The sequence below is a fragment of the Paramisgurnus dabryanus genome, chromosome 1, assembly GCF_030506205.2.
Source record: "Paramisgurnus dabryanus chromosome 1, PD_genome_1.1, whole genome shotgun sequence".
In the NCBI taxonomy this organism is placed as follows: domain Eukaryota; kingdom Metazoa; phylum Chordata; class Actinopteri; order Cypriniformes; family Cobitidae; genus Paramisgurnus; species Paramisgurnus dabryanus.
In genome coordinates this window covers 22,414,972-22,423,296 of record NC_133337.1, presented here as the reverse complement: position 1 = coordinate 22,423,296, position 8,325 = coordinate 22,414,972, and positions in this window count along the sequence as shown.

Here is an 8,325-nt window from a genome sequence, read left to right as displayed (position 1 = left end):
TGAAAATATATTTCAGTGACTGAGGGTGAAGCACTGGCCAGATTGAGCAAGTGACAATACTTTTTACTGGCCCGAATGTCTCTCACGCTTGCCTCAGGCCACCGGGCAGTCCTTTATGTTGCGCCCTGTCTAGATATCTAACAGGAACTTGTGGTGCTCTGTTCCAAAGAATCAACTAAAGGACATCTTCAATCAGACTTTGAATAGCACACATTTTTTGTCAGGCTTAATATGCGGTCCAAAATTTGTTGTATAATTTGATTTTAGCGTGCACTTTAAGAGATATCTGTTTTTCCCCATTCAAGTAGATAGAATTTAGTCGTACCCCAAAAGCGTTGCAAACATGGCCACGACTTCCCTAAAGGGACTTTGATCTCTCTCTAAGCTCCATCCTCAGCTCAACACTTCCTCCGTTTTCACGTTATAGTCCATGCTACTCCCCGTGGCACATCCCGGATTATCCATACCACAATGCCCTTCGACACAGTCTTTAAATCTCCCGCTTACTCCAAGGCTAAGAAACAAGCTTAGACTGCAGAGCGAGAGAAACAGAGACAAAATACAAAGAGTGTTACGCAATGTTTTGTTCTTGGGAAAGTATAATAACTCCAGTGTGTTGTATAATAAAAATGAGATTGTGGGTTTGAAGATGTTTATGTGCAAGCTTTCCCAGCACGGCTGGTTTGTTGTCTTCAGAGCGGTCCAGCGAGAGTGTGAGAATGACCCCGGCTGAACTGATCTAGATGGCCGGTTGAACTAGGAAACCTCGTTTCTCAACCCAGGATGTACCAACAGTATTTGAGTTGGCACAGATTCCTGTATGCGGGCTGAAACACAGTTGACATCCAAGGCCATAATCAGAGTGAAATCCACTCTCAGAAGGCTCTCATTAAAAAGCAGTTTATGAATGAATAGCTGCCGTGTGGCAGGGTGACTGGATCTGAGTCACGGGTCCGTCAGAGCGAGTAATAGCATCTGGGATATTCCACACATCCCAAAGTTTCTATAGCATTCCACACTCCCTCTCCTCCCTCATCCACCATTTCTTTTGATTTTTTAGGCATCCTGTGGCTTTTTACAACTACACACTGCCAAAATATCATAATTTGCCTGAGGCCTACATCTAAACATGCTCGCATCAATCAAGTTACCATAGTTCAGCCTTATAGATGTTTACATTGCTTACTTGTGGGCGAGCCAGTGTCGACTGCCTAGGAGATAAATGAGTTTCATGCTACACTGATCTATGAATATAGAATGAGGCATTCTGATGATCATATTTCAGATATATGATTGAAAGCATATTGCTGAATGACAGACATTTATATTATGCTGTTGTACGTCGGCAGAGAAGCGTCTCTAATGAAAGGAGATATGTGAAATTAATTGAGATTTGACCCATTTTCTTAGACACATCGCACGTTACGGTTTGCTGCTCTCTTAACATGCATTTTGAACGCTACTTCTTACCCTATGATCCATTATTAGGGTAATTCTATAATTACAATGGCAAATGCTTCCGCTCTCTTTAATAATGAAAGGAATCTTGCTTATAATTTATAAAGTGCCCTAAAAGCATTTTGTGAAAGCAAATGTGCCTCCCCGCAGGATACGTTTATTGCTCAAAGGTTTTTATTTCCTAGCTCATGACATATCATGAAGTTCTCAGTTGTTATTCATTAAGTTGACTATGTAGTAGTCTCAGATGTTTCTCGTAAAAGTGCTTAGGATAAAATAAAATAGAAACAAATGAGAAAATGACATATTATGGGATCGTGAATGTATCGATAAATGACTTTTGATTGCGGACTTGGTAATTCTGTGTTAACTTTGTGACCTTGTTGAGACCTCTTCTAAAACTGTAATGGAGACATTAATGAGATTTCTGCTACCTCATGTAGATGCGTAAAAATAGCTAACCCTACCCTAACCCTAAGTGTGAAAATCGTGCAATACATACACCAAATTCCAATTTGGCGTGCATATGATACGCCAGTCCTTCCCATTCACTTAACGGCACATTTTTTTTGTTGTTTTATTTATTGGTTTCTCAAATTTTTTCTGTTTTTTTTTTTTTAAACCATTTACGCTTGGGTTTAGGGTTAGGTTTAAGATTTGGTCAAGGAGGTTATTTAAAATACAGGTTTCTCCATTTTTTTGTCTATTTTTAAGCCATCGTACCTTGGAGTTGGGGTTAGAATTGGGGTTTGGGTTAGGATGTCATTTTTATATAACAAAAAAGTTGTACTAACCCTAAACCCAATCGGCAATGGTAAATAATAGAAAGAGAAACCAATAAATAAAACGACAAAAAAGATGTGCCATTTAAGTGAATGGGAAGGACTGGTGTATCATATGCACGCCAAATTAGAATTTGGCATATGTATTGCACGATTTTTCACACTTCGTGCTATTTATACGCAACTCCATGAGACTGGGTTCGATTTCTTAGATGATGGGGAGGCAAGCAAAAGTTCCCAACTACTCTTATTGATGTTTAGAAGAAATAATAGAGATAACAAAGAGATCTCATCTGTGTTTTTTTTTTTTCTTATGGGTCTTAACAGTAACAGGTAAAAGCTGTAAGATTTTTAAGGCAGTTAAGTCTTTTAATGACATTATTTACAGTGACCTTGTATTATGATAAATGTTTCGTATTTTATTTATTTAGCTAATGCTTTTATCCAAAGCGACTTACAATTGCTATATTATGTCAGAGGCCACACGCCTCTGGGAGCAACTACAGGGTTAAGTGTCTTGCTCAGGGACACAATGGTGTGTCACAGTGGATTCGAACTCGGGTCTCTCACACCAAAGGCGTGTGTCTTATCCACTGCGCCATCACCCCGTTTTTAAGACCTAAACACAATTAATTCTTGGAAAACTTGTAATATGGCAGGTTAAATTAGTAAAAAGTGTAATATTAGTTGAAAGAAGTTACCAAATTTATATTGTCCTTTATGATGTGACTCATATGGGTCTCTCTCAGCCTTTCTGTGTGAACCTGTGTGTGCTAATGTGAAGACAGGGGTTTGTTTTATGCCACAAACACTCCGGTTGCAGTACAGTAATGTATCTGAGAAAATTCCTGTAATTATTTTGGCATCATGAAGCTTAAATGTCATTGTTGAAGAATACTGGTTTTATTCAATGATCTGATAATTCACTGTGAGTATTAGCTGTGGAGCGAATAAAACAGGAAACTAATCCGCTTGCTTTACCGGTTCATTTTTTCTTATGCCAAATAAAAAACACACCCCTGTAGATATAGCATCCATTGTGCACATGCATGCTAATGCAAAGGTGCTTCTTAGAACCTGAACCCACTCACTGCCATTACAGGATTAGGTTTTGTTTGCTGCCAAACCTGTATGTTATACAACTCTTTATTATCATTCTTTGTTTTCAATGACCTTTTATTCATCTTTTCAATTTGGCCTGGTCACTATTAAAATCTGTTTTGGATCAATTTTGTGAAAACCCAGCTGTGTTTGCCTAAGATTAAGGATGCAAAAATGTGTTGCATTTATTTGTTCGCCTACAGAGCAATTAGGCACGCGATGATCAAAATAATTTTTTTCACATTGGTCCATATATTTGACAAGATGTTGTCCACTGCCAATCGTTCCTGGGGAGATTTGGATTTAAAGGGACAAGCTGGGATGGTGGGTTGGTTGGGTCAGGGTGGGGGGTATCTTCATAGGTAACAATATTTGTATAACACAGTCATAATTTGGTCCAATATGTGTTGTAAAAAAATTAATAGAAAATCAATAAAAATTGTTAAACAAGATGTTGTCCACTGAGGATGGTTGTCTACACCTACAATTGTTTTCCAAAAATAAACATCCCATCATTATTCACTCCAAAGCAATATGACTTTTCTCTTGTGTTGAACACAGTGGCGAGAAGTAAATGTCAGAAATTTTAATTTTGCGTGAACTACACTTTAACGTACCTTTATTAGCTCTTTATTACTATCAGTAAGGCACTTGCTTAGTCACATAAGAACAACAGGCGGTTGTCTGCCTACTTCCATACTACAGTATATACGCGAAAAGCAGTACGCAAGGCGAGTGTCCAAATTCATAGTATTCGAAAAACATAAGACAAAAAGTATGGGATGATCTACTACACTGCTGAAAAAGAACAGACCAGCATATGTTGTGTTTTGGTTCTGGTTTGCTGGGTACTTTCGGCATGATTTTCAAGTGTGCATTTGATGACACTTTACTATCCTGTGAGCCCCCGACAGAAGAGTCACCCAATAAAGAAAGAAGAAGAGGCGTTGAATAATCAAAAATGTTGGAAAGTGGTAATGTATGTCTGAATTTTACAACCCAATCTCAGGAAAATTCATGTTATAGTCACAAAAAAATTTATTAAGGTTTTCGTGCTATTGACAAGATTTTCCGCTGTTTTCCCAATGTCTTTTTCGTGCCACCCAGCACAAATTTCTATAAATGTTTTTTTCGTGTCTGTGCCACGACTTTCTTTATTGCGTAATTTTATATTTTGTTTTCTCATTGTTTTTCCTATGTTTTTTTTCATTGTCACTTGGGTTGGGTTAGAATCTTCCTAACCCAAACTTCCTAACCCAAACCCCAACTCTAATAAAATGGACAAAAAAACATGTAGAAACCAATGCATAAAATTACATTCTAACGCAAACCCCGAATCTTACCCCAATCCCAAGCGACAATTATTTAAAAATAGGAAAAATGATGAAAAAAATGACACAATAAAGAAAGTTGTGGGATAGACATGAAAAACGATTCATAGACATTCGTGCTGGGTGACACGAAAAAGACATACGTGCTCCAGGCACGATAAACTGTTTTAACCAGGGGTGCCGAAACTCGGTCCTGGAGGGTCCTGCAGAGATTTGCTCCAACCCTAATGAAACACAACTGAAGCAGCTTCAGGTCTTACTAAGCATACTAGCAACTTCCAGGCAGGTTTGCTGAGGCAAGTAGGAGCTAAACTCTGCACCGTCCCTCTTGGAGTGATTTTGGGCACCCTGGTTTTAACAGTCAATGAGCACTTCTTCTAATTTAGTACATAGTGTCACATTATGCTATTTTGGACACATTGAGGATTCTTTTTTCCCAGTCATCTCTCCATCACTTCTAACTGCGCATTCAGCAAGATCTTCACAAGCCCGTCCTTTCGCTCCCTCTGTTTCAGAAGTAGTCCTTTGGGTTTCCCGCTGTAGAAGTCTTCTGATCTATAACCCGCTAAGTCTTTGTTCATTTACACTAGATCAGTAGAGGTCCACAGGGGAAAGGCCTTCTTTTCCAAGCATGTCAGTGGCAGTTTTAGATTAGACTCCAATGCAGTCAGCCTCGTTGTAGTGGTGCAATGTTTTACAAGCAGATGAAACGCCTTGAACTTCAGTGTTCTGGAACAGTAACAGGCTTTCGTGTTTTAAACAGTTGTTATCTGTGTTGCTGCAGATACCCAGCTGTGTTTGAAACCTCAAAATGATTAGATTAGCTTTTGGTCTGGATATTACAGTCTACAACAAGTCATGGAATAGCTATATCATTCAAGCAAATTAGCGGTACATAAGTCACGCTTTGACTCGATAACACGAAGATGGATTTTAGTTGAAGTGAAACAGAATCCAATCTGTGTTGACATTATGACAGACAACGTGGAATGCCATCCATGTTAAGTTATGGGAAAATCGCACCAAATCTGTCAATCATTTGTTAAAATACATATTTTTAATGGAAAAAATAGAAATCTTTAGTCTTTAAGAGTGTTACCTTTTTTTGCATTTGTAACAATTCAGCATTATTTACAAAAATATTTTATTCGATAATGCATCAACACTCAAAAAGTTAGATCAACTTAAAAAAATTACTTTAATTGGTAATGCCTACGATATATAAAATTATTTTATAAAATTAAAAATATTCCCATGACATTTAAGAAAAATACATGTCTTTTTTTACCACATTACAGTAATGATTGTTTTTTATGGTAATAAGAATGAGGGGCATTTTTAGAGACATGCCATCATTTTTTTCACCCTAACTGTCCGTACATCACATCAGCCATGTGCTCAACAAAATATCTGGCACAGGCAGGACAGTGATGTCTTGAATTGGATGAGGAACATCCCAACCTTGCTCTATTGTCTGCGTCAGCACACCACAACAGTTTGTGCAAATGTCAAGCCTTAAAGTCCATGGCATTACTATAATTAGTAAGTGAAATCCCATTTACGCAAACATTCAGTGGAGCATCTTGCTTCGCTCCTCAGCTATTTGCTGCCTTCTGATATCACAGTCTTCCCATTCAACGTCTCCAGTGGTATTTGTTTAAGAGAGGCTTTTTCCCCACTGATGGGGTCCAGCCAAACCTGAGCACCCCGTTGACCTCATGTTCAAGTGGGTGTGCACAGAATGTTCCTCTTGGTTAAAAGAAATTAAAAGTCAATCTACAAACAACTGGGGAAAATCATTATGTGGATCTAATTATGGCTTTTCTCTTGCCCTGCATTTAATGTTTTTGAGGTTTTCTTGCAAGCCATATTTAGCTTTATTCGTTTATTCATGACATTTTTGTTGTTTGTGCATGTGTGTAATTGTGTTTTCCTGTAATGTTCACTTGGCTGCGTTGCAGCTTTTCTATGGTTTTTATGCATTAGTTCTATTCTGCATGCTTATCTTTTTTACTTCCCATAAAATAAAGCTTCTGTTTTGTGTTTAATTTTCTTTTTAATTATTCATCTTTACTTTTTGTGTGTGTATGTGTTTGTGTGTGTGTGTGTTGTTTCCATGGAGTGTTCACAATAGTAACATAATCTCACAGTGGCAAATTCGTGAGGTTTTTTTTTAAATCACCATTCTGGAAGTAAGAAACACAGACATTTCATTTGTTTTGTGGTAATTTCACAGCTAAGTGATCAGAGTATTTCCCAGAGAAACTCTTGCCTGTGTTTCTGAGCGTTCATATCCTGCAGAAGATCAAATTCTCAGTTTACTCCTCATGCGGCTTGGTCTTTACCATATGCGTCAGACTAAAGAGCATTCAACCAGCAATGAGTAGTTTATTAATATATGTAATCAATAAGGTATGGCTGTGACTTATTCCCGATGCAACACTAGCCTCGAGTACTTTACTGATTTTATAAAATGCCTAAGCTGTCTGAAAAAAGTACAAAAATTTTATGTCACTGGGGTGGTACCCTCAAAGGTGCATTTTTATGGGTATACAATACATTGAAATCTTGTAACTTTTGTGGTACAATATTATACCTTAAGGACCTATTGTGTACCTCAACTCTTTCCCCGCCAGCGTTTTTAAAAAAGTTGCCAGCCAGCGCCAGCATTTTTCATGATTTTCAAAAAAGTTTAATGCCTTCCAGAAAATGTTCTTCTTTAAATACATAAACAAACAATATATCAGATGAAAGAACAGAACCTCTGCTTTCAAAAAAAAAAAACTGTTTCATCCTACCTTCATTAGTTCTCTTGTAATCACCCCTCTAACATGGGTAGGTTTCTTCAAAAACACAAAATTTTGAGCAAAAAGCTGAGATTTTTGTGAAGGACTTTTGATAGAGATCAGACGCAGAGCGATCTTTAAAATATACACGGAGTTCTTTCGCTTTCACGTGAGGCGCTACTTCCGGGTTGTATAAGTTGCCACTTGGTGGATAATAGCGGTATTGCGGAAAGACGGAAAATCTCGTCATTGGTGGGGAAGCGTTTTCTCTTGGTGAAATGGCGGTGAAAGAGTTAAGAAACAATTTTGTTCCATTTCATATTTAGGGGTATGAAACAGTTATCTGTACCTTTAAAGGTACACAATAGATCCAAAAAGTTCAACATTGTATTTAGTATACCTGTACAAAACTTTACCACCCCAGTGACAGAAAATGTACAGTTTGTTCGAACTGTATTGTGTGTACCACACAGTACAAATATTTAAGCAGAAATATGTATCAACATATTTTTATCAATTGTATGTTAAGGTAGTAATATCGCTAAAAGACGCCTTCTGCCAGAATAAATGAAGAATTTGGTTCTAAAACGCAATAATTCCATTTAGACTAATTTGGGTAAAAAAGTGACAAGATGAAAACCACTATTTTCTGTTACAAACTTTTACATAGCATCTTTAGGTTATAATAATATAAACAATTTAAATCAATAATTAAGTTTTCAAAGTTTTATTATAAAAACTGATGATTATTTCCGCTAAATGTTATAAATCCGTTGAATCAATATAAATGTGCATTCATCTTTGCCATGTTATATCCATTTATTACACGGCTCTCTGGAATGCTTGATTCTGATTGGTCAGTTGAGA